The sequence below is a fragment of the Bactrocera latifrons genome, unplaced genomic scaffold (genome assembly GCF_001853355.1).
Source record: "Bactrocera latifrons isolate USDA-ARS-PBARC rearing strain unplaced genomic scaffold, ASM185335v1 scaffold_202, whole genome shotgun sequence".
Taxonomy (NCBI): domain Eukaryota; kingdom Metazoa; phylum Arthropoda; class Insecta; order Diptera; family Tephritidae; genus Bactrocera; species Bactrocera latifrons.
This window is the reverse complement of record NW_017535542.1, coordinates 194,883-209,025: the sequence shown is the minus strand read 5'-3', so window position 1 is coordinate 209,025 and position 14,143 is coordinate 194,883. Positions and strand designations below refer to the sequence as shown.

At 35.7% G+C, this 14,143-nt stretch overlaps 1 protein-coding gene across 2 annotated transcripts in view; it reads right to left on the bottom strand.

The window, feature by feature from the left end:
- Positions 1-14,143, bottom strand: part of LOC108968100 (5-hydroxytryptamine receptor 1) — a 184,963-nt gene that overhangs the window by 129,334 nt on the left and 41,486 nt on the right. The window contains exon 2 of one of the 2 annotated variants that reach the window (XM_018931881.1): positions 10,116-10,163. The exons of the other annotated variant lie outside the window; for it this stretch is intronic. The gene's annotated coding sequence lies outside the window, so the exon portion shown is untranslated. The remainder of the gene's footprint in view (positions 1-10,115; positions 10,164-14,143) is intronic. 2 annotated transcript variants of the gene reach the window in all.

Genomic DNA, 14,143 nt, shown 5'->3' with positions numbered 1-14,143 from the left:
AGTATAAGTATAAGTATAAGTATAAGTATAAGTATAAGTATAAGTATAAGTATAAGTATAAGTATAAGTATAAGTATAAGTATAAGTATAAGTACAAGTAGAAGTATAAGTATAAGCAAACACTCAAGCTCAAGCATAAAATAAATATTGAGCTTAATGTACAATTGTTTAATTCAAACCTTAAAACTAAGAGTTGGTTGCTTTGCAAGAAAAAAGGGTAGTATTTACCAGTTAAGCTTCTTATATAGAGAGCTAGTTTGAATTAACTGCATTCTGATATTTTCAGAGGCATTTAAACAAACATTCATTGGTTGAATACTTGCATTAAAACATAAAATTGAGTCCTGTATTTGTAGTCAGTCATTCATTGACTCCGATCTTGTTAAAATAAAATTTAATTCACAGTTCTGATACTAAAAAAAATGGTGGTTTATAAAACTCTCAAAGTCAGCATTAACCTTCGTAAACATATATCGGGTAAAAAATAGATATATTTATTTTGTTCTGCGAAAATTGGATAGTATTATTGCACATTCCAATACGACAGTCCGAAATACCACGTTAAGCTCCCATTATCTATCAATAGGTGACTCTAACAGAAATAGCAGTGCTAAAACTTCGAAAATTTTATATAATACTTTAATCAAACGAACATCTGCCAAGTGTGTAAGTACCACCCTCGCAGAATTCTTTTTATCACTCTATCCAACCCTTTTAACCCACTGTGCAGTAAGCTTAAGGCATTCGTGCCTTTTACAAGCGACGCCACGTGAAAGCAGCGGGAGACTACAGAAAATCCGCGTAATTGTCGAATTTCACACAGCTGCAGTCGAAGGGCTGTTGTAAGCCGAGCAAATCATAGTTATGCGTCTCTCCGGGAAGCACCTAAACTCTAAATGTGTGTTAAAAAAGGTGGCACAACGTCAAAGCCCCGCAAAATCATTATCACAGCTGTTGCAGAACACTTAACACATTACCGTTACGCTAGCCATAAATGAAAGCAAACAGCAAAGCTAGAGCTGTCGTCTCCGAGCACTTCGTACATGAATGCCGAAGTAAGCACAAAATCTGTCCACTAATTTGCAGAAGCCGGCGCCAGTGTCAACCGTTAATAACCGAGTGGAGCGGTGTTGGCGGCCAGGCCGGCAGTCTTGCTAATTTAATGCTTGCGCTGACTTATTTATGCTCATGGTTTGTTGCTCGTACACTCTCCCTCTCTTCTGATCTCATTTTTATGTCTCACGCTAAGTAGGTAGGTATTTAATTAACGTATGTGGGCATCTAACGGAATTCATTTCGCTTTTGCATACAAATTAATTTCTTGTCATCACTTGTGGTGCGTATAAAGAATGTTGCCTCAAGCAGTGGTCGCATAGTCGCATTTGTCAGCGTGTGAAAATTTAATAGTTGACCTCATTAGTGAATTCTATGGGCGTTCAAGTCTTTCAACTGAGTACATACATATATGTATGAATATCTTTTGATATATATTTACAGTTTATAGTAATGTATAATACCAAATTCAAAGTTCGAAGAACTTGCGCATGAGGAGAATAATCTTACGCATTCCATAAAAACTTGAATCCAGATCCTTCTTTTCGGAAATACAAGAGAATGCCTAGTTTGACAGGTTATTGAAAAGTTCCCAGGTGTAAAGACCAGCTGATGGCCTCGAGCTAGTGCTGCTAATTTTGCTACTTTCTGTATATTTATATGCTTAAGATAAATATGAATCTGAATCTGAAAAGCTCCCAGAAGATCAGACGTTTTCGAGCCAACGAAAGAATGCTGGCTGGACAAAAAAATTTCTTGGAAGGGAGAAGTGATCGCCGAAACTGAGACTTATTTCGAAGCAAAGAACAAATGGTACCACAAGAGGGGTATCGATCAGTTGGAAGATCACTATAACCAGTATATCAACCTTGAAGAAAGAAAATTTACCCAAGACATATTTTAGTGTTGCTAGGGTCTTTTCACAAGACCTCTTGTATCCTGTATAAGCTCACGAGAAGTTTGAAACTCCTGTGTTATGCAAATAGGAGATAGGATTGGGTGAATTTTTAAATAACCTGTTAGTATGCACGAAAAAAAAAATTAAATACCTATTACAATCTTATTTAATACGTGAATATCTTGCTAAATAGAAAGAAAAAATGTTTTTTTCGGCAAAATTTCTGCTTCAATACAGTTTTCTGCACGGTCCAAAAGCATGTCGAACGAGTGTTTTAGCTCGTTGGCCGGTATGGCCGCCAGTATGCCGGTGCAAGCCTTTTGAATGGCCTCAACGTCTGCATAACGCTTTCCTTTCAATTTTTTCAAAAAGCAAGAAGTTGCACGGTGCTATGTCAGGTGAATACGGGGAGTGCTTAATGGATAAAATGTGATTTTTTGTCAACTAATCGGTCATAAGCGTCGTTCGATGAGACGGCGCATTATCGTGTTGACTCTTTGTTCGAAGCTCATTTTCGCACCGATAACACAAACATACTGACACTTAAAACGCAATAACTTCACTTCCAATCAAAGCAATGTCATGAAATTTTCACTTTACAATGAATAAAGATAGCAGACGCAATACAGCACTAGTCGACATATAGAAGGCGAAATCAGGAGGCGCACACAAAAGACAACGTTATCACAATGAATAAAATAGACACCCTGCCACAATATTAAAAGAAATTGTTATATCTTGAGAGCACATTGCACAAGAGCTTGATGAACCAGTTTTCACTCGCCCACATTTGCTCATAAAATTAATTACTTACAAATGTTTGCATAAAAAGTGCGCATTTCTCTCATCTCGTTTCTCTGAATTTGCTTTGATGTAATATTTATTAAAGTGTTAGAAAAATCCAGGCTGCCAAAGGAATTTGTGATAGTCTCTAAATGTGCAACCTTTATTTTAAAATGCATAAATACTTTTATTTGACATTATAATTTCGTTTCGTACAATTGTTTGTACTTTGATTGTATATACTTATTTAAAGCTCTGCGTGAATAAAAATAAATATTTTGGCAATATTTCAAAATTTACTAGGCAAGCCACCTACTTGTTTCTGACTAAGGCGAATGATTTTCTAATGAAAAACTCGCCTCCGGAGATCCCTACTGAAATTGAAAATAGTAACGAGGGTGTTGTCAACCAGATTTTGGATGTAACCAACTTTAGACACCCACTTACCGTCATTCACAGTGGCACCATCACCACCTTCATCGATTCCCTTCCAGTGAATAGTTGCACATTGCAGACGAATAGCTTCAGTTGCTCCGAGCATCTAAAGTGAGGCTTCGTTCTGGTTGAGGTTAAACTCCCACTTATTCAGAATCGTCACCGACATTTACGTACAAAATATGGTGTAGTCCAACGTGGTCCTCACATGATTTTAACCACTTAGATAACTTTGATGACAATCAACCCAAACCTTACCACAAAAGTGTGAACCCGTACAAAAACAATAACATCATGGTTTTTCTGAAAGTGGCCTTATGAAAATATTTTCTTGTTGATATTCAGAAGGTATTTTCATAATAAACCTTCTAATTAATGCAAAAACAATGTATTTATTAGTCCAAAATACAATCAGATGACTCTGGAATTAGCTTCGGAGTAGATTCGATTCGTTCATTTCATATCTTAAAAATGTGTGCTGTTTCGAGCACATTCACTTATTGGTCATTCAAGCTATGATTTCTTTTGGATAACCACTGCGTTCACCGCCTTCACTGCTATTGCAGCATACCTATACTTGATGGTTGATTTTTCTGCGTCAGTATACGGAAGCTTGCCATCAAGGTAAGTTTTTGATTCAACTGTATTTTCTCCTTCAAAAAGCAACACCTTTCTTTCTTTTATAATTTTCACAATAATTTAATTCACATACTAATGATCCGTAGGCTGTAAAATTTATGCACGCGTCTTTTGTATTCAGTCTTGTAGGGCTATCTATCTATTTATTGCCTGTTTTTTTTTTTTTTTTTGTTCTATTAAATGTATGTTTTTAAGTTTATATATTTTCTTAGATATTCGAAATACAACCAATTCTTTATTTAATAGGGAGATATGTCTTCTTCTTGATTGGCGTGGTCAGCGCCTACGCGATTATAGCCAAGTTAACAACCGCGCGCCAGTCGTTTCTTCTTTTCGCGCCGTGGCGTCAATCTCCTCTGCTTCTCCCGGCGGATACTGCGTCAAATACTTTTAGAGCTGGAGTGTTTTCGTCCATCCGGACAACATAACCTAGCCAGCGTAGCCGCTTTATTTGCTGAACTATGTCAATATCGTCGTATATCTCGTACAGCTCTCTGCACCATATAGCAGGACGGGAATTATGAGTGACATGTAGAGTTTGATTTTGGTTTGTCAAGAGAGGACTTTTCTTCTAAATTGCCTACTCAGTTCGAAGTAGCATATGCAGGGGATGTTTCGCCCTCTCACTTTAGCTCGCCTTCAAACGGATGTTCTTAGGCTACTCAGAGGATGCTTAGTCAAGGACCGGAAGTCGTGAGCTGCTTGAGTCATGTGTAAAAGAATCGTTTCTGGCCACTCCCAAGTGAATCGCGATCAGAGAACTTCCCTCACTTGCGTGAACTTCTACATATGACTCCATCCTTCCCATGAGAAATATGTAAGAATATAAAATATTCGTTAATTTCATAAATTTGAGCAAACACATGCAGCAATTTGAGAAGTCAGAAGTTATCTAGGCGCATTCGTACAAACATATCTGATTTCTAATCACGAATTTTGTATTTAATTGCGCGTCTTTGAAGTCTTGCCTTGATAACATTTTCCTTCAGCAAGCACATAGATATATGAATATGCACGGAAGCTTCGATTTTCCTAAGCGTCAATTCAAGGCTATTTATCTATTTCTACTCCAAACGAAGTCATTCATAAGAATACGAACACCCAAACACATGCGTGTATAACTTAATAATCGGATTTATCCAAAATTTTATAAATTTTCCATTAGTTACTCAAGTGAAGTCCAACAAGCGCATGCACTTTGGAAGCAAAACAAAAACTTGTTCTTAGGTCAGATGAAACACAAGTGTTTTAATTAAATAATTAGCTACACTTCAATGCATTTTACCTCAGCGCCAAGCCGGAAAAGTTGTGACATAACGCCAGCAGAATTCACATAAAAGTCAAAGCTTACAAGCGTGGAGCGGGGAGCGGGGAGCGAGCGAGACTAGCAGAGAGGGAGACAATGCATGAGAGGGAGGCAGAGCGGAAGAGAGTTATAATTCTATTTCAATTAAGAGGCTATATCAGTATTTGGCTGGTCACGACGCTGGCGATAAGATGGGCAGTCAGCCGTCATATATTAATAGGGCGCACACAAACTTATTTACATACATATTGTATGCATATGTATGTGAGTGTGTTTGTATATTTAAATGAGTTTTTTTGTTGTAAAATACTTATGACTTGCGACGAAAACTCACAAAATATCGACGCCCTTGCATAAATACATGCATATACATAAGTAAGTGGATATACACATACATACATACACAAGTACATATACAAACATTTTATATTTTATATATTGATATCTTTTGCTTTGCTTTTATGGCATATAAATCGTTTAAAATTGATTATGTCGCCGAGAAGCCGTGGAATCAAAAAAATACTGGAGAAAAAACAACAACAAATGCAAACAACGCATACAAATTATAACAAGCAAACAAGAAAAGCGCACACAAAAGCGTTCAGTGAAAAGAGCGAGTTAAAAATATTTAGTGTTACAATTTATAACCTTAAAGCGCCGCATAATAGAAAATATACACACACACTAAGGTGAGCCAAGAAAAATTATGCATATAATTTATGGATTAATACAAGCCTATATACAGCGAAGCCATAATACAAAAGATTCCACACAAGAACTTGGTTCCCATCGTTCAGCTTCTATGGCAGCTATATGTTACAGTAATCCGATCTGAACAACTTCCCCGGAGATGACATTATTTTCTTAGGGAATATCCCTTGACAAATGTCGAAAAGCTTTTTCGTCAAATAAAAAAGTTTTTCCCACAAACCCTCACTAGACTCAGGTCCCAGACGGACATGTCTAAATCGACTCAGCTCGCCCATACCCTCGAATTCGGGCCAAAAATAATCCGTAATTTTTGAGCGGTAGAGAGCTGTTGGCATCCACTGCATGGAAGATTCTGCGAAAAGATCTTAGTTTACGCGCTTAAAAAGTCTAACTCGGCAAATGGGTCCGAATGCCAAAAAAATTTTGCTTATGAAGCTCACTTTTGGTTGAATTGGCACATTAATAATTAAAATGTTTGCATTTGTAGTGATGATAATCTAAAAAAAAATGTTGAGACGCCGTAACATGCTTAAATAGTAACGTACTGGTGTCATCTATGGAAATCATTGATCCACATTTCTTCGAAAATGAAGTCGTTCATAATAATAATCAATGAGGAACTCTGTAAAGCCATTACTAATGAATTTTTTGTGTCTGAATTGAAGAATGCTGATGTGAATGACCTTTAGTTCATTTACTATTGCCGAGCACACTATCTCGCGTGACGTGGTCTCTACGATCATACGAATTAGCATCGCTGAACTTTTTTGTGTGGGTTGTGTGCAGTCGCTTGTCTCGAATTTATTTTTTGAAGGCAATTGCGAACCCTTATACTTGTATTTATAAAAAGCAAACTTCTTGGCAATAATAATATATGAAAGTTTTATATTTTCTTGAAAATCACATGTCCAAAAAGCACTTTTTTATAATATCACATTTAATAAAAATTCAAAAATTCAAATAAAACTAAATAAATTAGTTAATATGACTTATTATTTTGAATTCTCAAAAAAGTGTCATATATACTAATTAATTCTCGGTTGCATTTGTAATAGTTTAAAGACAGAAAAATTTAATTTTTTTTTTTCAATTTAAAAAATTCATTCATATGTATATTTAATGTTTGAGATGTTTAAAAAATTTGTATTATAATTTTTCCTCTGCATATTTTGACTCACCCTAATATGCAACACATATTTACACTCAATAATATTTACTTTGCGGCGCACTTAAAGCGCTTCAATTAGCTAGAACTCGCACATAAATGTGTGTTTGTATGGTATACGCCCGCCACAAATCAAAAGCGGAAAGTAAAAATTGAGGGCAAAAAACAGACAAATACGGGTCAGTAGAGGCCGCCGTGAACTGAAAATTAGTCGCCACCTTCTTCTATTATTTACTTACATACAAACACCATTATTAAAAAATTTCATACACGGGGGAAGACCGAGCGCTTTTTTGATAGCGCCAAGTGGAACTTTTTGGGGATTTTGATTTATTTCTGCGTTTGGTAATAAATATTTTTTCGGCATAAATTGTATTTCATAATGTAAGCTTGTACATAAATAACAATAAAGACGCAAGTGTGAGCAATTGATAATTCGTTTAATCGATGGTTATTTATTTCATTCGCTCAAAAGACCAAAGGTATTTGATTTGGGGAACAATGAGACGTGCCAGCTTTCAGAATAAACGCTTGATGAAAAATGTTTAATACACACATATTTAATAGAGAGTAGTAAAGGGGAAATGAATTTGTATAAACTCTAAGTTGAAAAATAAGTATTCCCTGTTATAATAAAAATATATGTTGAATAATTTATTTCACATATTGCGAACATTCACCCGAAATCATAAAAAATTCTTTTAACTCAAATCTATTATTTTGATAAGGCCTTAACCCTAATTATAATTGGCCATTTTTCATGCTGCCATCCAGTTCAGATTTTAATGATTTTTGAACACTGCCTTAATCAAAGACAGACTTGAACACCGTACTTTTTTATACCGTACCCATTTGAAACACTGAAGAAGGTATAATAAGTTTGTCACGATGTTTGTAACACCCATAACGAAATGCCAGAGACCCTAAAAAATGTATATATAGTGTGTATAGTATACAGAACTGAGTCGATGTAGCCATGTCCGTGTGTCCGTCTATCTTTTCCTCCACCAGTCCATTCGTCTCTTTGCCCTTCTGTCCATCCTTCTGAATAAAACCTAAGTGCAAACTAGTCCATCAGTTTTTGAGATATCGATCTGAAATTTTACACCCGACCTTTTCTCAATAAGAATCCGCCTATGTGTCTGAACTGCCGATATCTAAATACCAGAGCTTGAGAGTGTTTCATTTAGCACGTAAGAGCTGGGGTCAAAATTCTACGATGGGCGTGGCATAACACGCTTTTAAGAAAAATCACATATCTCGGGAACCGCACGACCGATTAATTCGGTATATAACATAATCCTGAAGAACCTAAGTCAAGTTGTGAAAAGGGCGGTAGCGGACTACAACCACCCCTACTTCCCATATAGCAAAATTTTAAATTTCATAAGATTGTTTTAATTGCCAGTCTGCAAATCAAGAACGACTTAATGTATCCGGATAAAACTTTGCCCTCTAGATTTATATTACGTCCCAAATTTATGGAAATCAGACTACAACTTTTCAGAAACCCAGACGTAAAATTTGTGGGCTTCAGTCCGTATGGCTGATTTCTTGCCAAAAATATCGGTTAATCTGTGAGATACATTATTAAAATTCGGTAAAAAGTTGTCTTTGATAATAATATAAGCTTGTATCAAAAGTGGGTCGAGAATCGGATCAATATCTCCCTTAGCCCTCATATGCCTAACCTAGATTTTTAAACCTTCACTTGACCTTTCACCTTGATTTTTTATAATATATATTATGTAAGTAACGGTTTTTCAATAGCACAGTACAAAAGTAGACCAATAGGGATGGAAATAACCTCGCCATACTTTTTCCCGCGCTTCCGATATTTCTCTTCAGTAAGGTTTGCCATTCCACCATGGAAAATCAAAATCTGCTTGCGATATCAATGAAATTAGTTATTCCTGTGAAAGTGCTTTCGTACGTATAATTTTAAAAGTATCCATTGCATCGCGAAAAAATACGGTTGCTGCGGCAGCGTCATTGGGTCATACTTCTTCCGTGATGATCAAGGCCGGCATTTCACTGTGAATGGCAATCGCTACCGCTCAATGATAACCGAATATTTTCGCCCCGAATGAATGAGCCACGCAATGCATGTCAAAATCGATTTACTGAAAACCAAATGGTAAAGTCATTTGACCGTCTCGGTCGTGGGATTTCATGTTTTGGACTATTTTCGGTGAGGCTACATCAAGCCTATGGTAAATGCCAAAAAGCCAGCGAAGTTTGATGAACTTTGTAAGTATATCGAACGTGAAACTACGGCAGTATCAGCCGTTTTATGCTTGAAAACCGTCGAGAATTTGGTTCAGCGTCTAGACTTCTGCAAACGTGCCCGAGGTGGTCATGCAAAAGAACCGAGTTCCATAAATAGAATTCATTGATATCAAACCGCTTTTTAACCGCTTTTATTGAAAAACTCGTTACCTAATACAACTCCAACTTCCGGATGACTTTATGTTGAATATATCGGCCAATATTTGAGTTATCTCAATGAAAATAAGAGAAAATGTTGTACTCATAACAGTGTAGCTTTGTGCTAATTACAACAATACATATGTTGTAACTACATAAGTGAATTTCGTTTTCTGTTTCCTGCGAATGGTTTTCTGTTATAATATTGCAGAGAGCAATAGTGTCTGCTTATTTAGGCGATGTTAGATTAAGTTGGCTTATTTTCACTAATATGGGTGCAAAAGCACTTTTTCTTAACAGCTCATCAGCTTTGGTGTGACCTGGCAAACCTTCTTGTCTTTTTATTAAGGGATTCGGTTATACAGACATTTTGTAAAGTATGCCTCGAAGTTCGCTTCTAATCAACGTTATATATATATATATTTACATTTGAACTGTGATCAAAACTTAAAAAATACTGTGCCGCAAATTATTTTTAGAATAATACTTAAATAATATTAACACCAAAATCGCTGCAATAAACTAGGCCCATATTAGAGATTAATCGTATTTTTTCAAGCTGTAAGTTCTATGTCAAATATAGCTAAATAAACGTTAAGACAGCAAAATGTTTTACTCATTATGGCACTTAATGACATGGCTTTATTCGAAAATACATTTATTTCCATAGAAGAAGAAACGAAATTTTTCAAACTAACCTTTTGTGAAGTGTTTCATGCCATCCTAGTATGTGACTTTGTGATTTGCTGCAAGACATAGAGACACATAAGAAAAAATAATAATAATTTTGCTTAGTGAAAATACAAAAAACTGTTATTTATTCGAAACAAATCTGTATTAATACAATATATAAAGCATTAACGGCATGAGTAAAGTCTTAACAGTACTTCTAAACCACATTCAGTGCTGCCATATCTAATTAGTTCCGCTTTATAGCTAAAATTAATTGCTTGAGAATTGACAGTATTTATATATACATATATATTATTGCATAAATATTGACATTTTTATTATTCAATAATTGCTTCTCATAACAGTGCCGCCAAGTGTCAAAGCTTAACGGGTACTTCAGCTAGTCAAATAGGTACTTAGTGACACTATTAATAGATAATAATCGCTATGGCAATACCATTAATTGCCATAGGCAATTAAATTTAATACAAATTTTGCAAGTAGATAGCGGTGCAAATTTTCACTTTTTTAGTTTTTGAAACTCGTAAATGCATCACAACCCGAACTGGCAACAACAATTCGAAAAAGCGGAAAGGTGATTTTTTATTAATTATTGTAATGAAATTTTCATTAATAAGCCTTTTGAAGCAGTCAAATAACTGTGAAATGACCACAAACATACCAGCGTCATCCACTTTTATTATATCTAATTTAAATTCATCAAAATATTATGAAAACAATTGAGTTAATAATCAACCACTTTGCCGTGTGTCAATAAATATTTAATTATCAATTCACTGTTATAAATGAAAATCACGTATATAAATATGACTAATATAGTTATTATTTTATTTGCTCAATTAAAAGGTGTGAACTCTGTAGTAATACAATATGTAAATTGCATATTTTTGCATTGGAAATTCATTTAAAATGTATACATACATCCACACACAAATACATGCACACATGCAAAACAATTCGAGAACAATTCTGCAGAAAGTCAATAAAAATCATTTTATTTAATATTAATAATAAAAATAAAGTGCAACAACAAAGTTATGCATTTCCAATATGGTAGGTTAAATAAATATGAAATTCGGATACACCATAAAGGGTGTACGTTTTTTGTGTGAACGAAACTTTTACGAGGCGGTCTGATGTTAAATGTATTATCGATTCTTTAGACGGCTGCTGTTTAGCGCCTGTGAAAGTAAAGGTCTCAGGAGAGTTCAGAAGAATAGAAAATGAGCAATATCAGTCGGTGATTTGATTCTTGTTTTTTTTTTTTTAATATAATTCGTTTAATGAAATAGAAGAAAATATACCAGAAGATGACTAGAAAAAAAATGGTTTAACGAGTTTCACTCCGAACAACAAAATCGCTAAAAACGGTTATATTTGGAAAAGAAGAAAAAAAAAGTCCTGTCATAAATAAGTTACGGCAAGTATTATGAAAATGGTATTGAAGAATTTATTAACCGTCGTTGTATCGTTCTCGAAGTTGACTATATTGCATAAAAAAAATATTTATTTAACAAAAAAAGTAAAAGATTTTCTATGCTATGGTAGCCTACAAACTTTTAAGCCTACTTGTTACAAGCAAAGCAGGGTTTGACGCTATTTAAGCGCAATCCAAAGTAATGTCTGCAACGTATCGTGACTGTTGACAGAGTATGAATCCAATAGTTCATCAGCTGAAACAGTGAACCTCATCTAGCGTAGGCGAAGATGGTCTGGTTGTATGCAAGAGGATCAAAAATGTGTGATCTATATTTACTAAAAGATTAGGTTTGGTCAGAAGGTTAATACTAACAAGTATCTCACTCAGAACTCTTACTAAACTGATCATAAAAGGACGAAGGTATGACTGCCGAGATGTTGCAACCTCAGTCTTGCAAAAGCTGGACAATGGAGAAGTCTGTGCCTATAGATATTTCCACCACAACTTCTTAAATACATAATTTGCTTTTTACCGAATCGAACTGCCTTTGTAGCCGATGTTAATGGTTGTCTGGATTAATCTATTTTTTTATCCGTTTTGGTTTCGAAAAATAAATCAATTTATTTTATACAATTTATTTTATACAATTCGATGCAAAAGTTATTTTTTTGGTGTCTCTGAAGCAAAGTTTCAAAAGTATTTTTTCTCCTTTCCATTTGTTTTTCATTCACTCATGTAGCACCCATTTTCCACACTTTTACAACTTCCCCATATCCTGCAAGCGGTTTGAAATTGTTTGTTGTGCAACATTCAGCATGACTGGCATTTGCCTTTGACTTAAAGTATCATCTCTATCCAATATGCTAGCAGTTCGGCGCCTCCAAGCTATTTTGGTGGTCTTCCACGTTCTTCATTTCTCACATCAAAATCATTAATTCGGAACCATTGCAACCATCTTTGGCATGTTGCTTCTGATACAGCGTGATCACCTTATGTTTTGGCAAGTATTCTATTTGACTCTGCAGCACTTGCCGCTAAATGGCAACAAAAAATGAATGCTTTCCGCAAAGCATCATTTTTCGGTACAAAATTTGACATTTTCAACCGAATGAAAAATATGATGTTTGTTCAATGACTGTAAGGTTGTTGAATTTGGCATCTTTGACAAATGTCGAGCCGACCAAATGGTACAAAATCACGGCAAATTTTCGCTACCAACACATTTGGATCGTAACGCTCACTACACATCTGGCAGCTTCGATGCGGCCAAAGTTAATGTTTTTTCATATTCTCCACACATTTTGTAAAAACATATTAGATGAACGAATTTCAATCCTCTCTTTAAAGCTCGTATAAAAAATCCAGCATTATTGTTACTTTAGTCAAAAAAATCTATAAAATATTTAAGGGGATTTATAATGGGAATTATAGCTTACATTGCTACACTCGAACGGGATAAAAAGTAATTTCATAAAGTTTCCAATCATTAGCCGCTAATGGACATAAATGCATAATGCAGCCGTCGGCATTGAACTTGCAAGCATTTCTAAATTGAAATTGAAATGTCATATCAAAGGGAAATGCGATAAACGCGCCAATGCACACGATATTCGAAGCGCGCAATTGCAAACGCATAAAAACTGTCATTTGCATGTGCACACTTAGTAATATCTTAATGGAGCAGTTTAATTTCATTACAAAAACGCAAAAGCAAGCAAACAAAGTAACAAACATATTTGTTAATGGCATTGTGTGTGAGCGCGCTTCCACGTGGTGGCCAGCAACAAAAACGCTTGTATTAGCAGCTGCAACATGCAACAAAGCGGCGCCGGCGACCACAAAACCAGAAAGCAATTAAACAACAACTAAACATGCCGTTATACACACATATTCAAGCACTCACAAGTGTATAGCGCCAACAACTGTTATAACAATTGCCCGTTATTAGTGCGCAAGAAAAGTCCAATGGGGAAACAGCAATCGCAATTGTAGACGCCTGTGTTGCGGTGAAATGAAAACTAAAGTGTATGGAAGGCAATGCAAAAAGCCCACACAAAACACGCTGAGTGAAAACAAATAAGCTAACAAACAATTAGTGGAAATGAACGCTGCACCAGCGCATGGCCAGAGCGATGCTCTTTGCCTSTGTGAGTGTGTGTGGGTGTGTGTGTGTTTGTGTGCGACGAGCAACTGTTGCTGACTGCAGATAATTACGCGCTGCGGCTGCTTCCACTGACATTTGATCCCGCAAACACATCGTTAATGAGAGCTCGTCACACTCGCTGCGCAGCAGAGTCACGACTCCGCCACTGACGGCACAACACATACAACCGCACATAAGTAAAAAGGCGGATTAGCGCGAGCACAAAGTACAGAGCATTCAATGGCGTCGTGATAAAGGCAACTGCGAAGCGGAAAAGTGGTCCGAGGAGCTCAGCAGTTAAGATTACTAAAGTGCATTGTGCGGTGGTGAGGATGTGGTTGTATTTCTGAGTATACACTTAATTTCAGTTGCGATTAATATTATGTAAGAGTTCTACATTCACTGTTTTCTACTAAGTATACTTATATCGGGTGATTTTTTAAGAGCTTGATAACTTTTTTAAAAAAAAA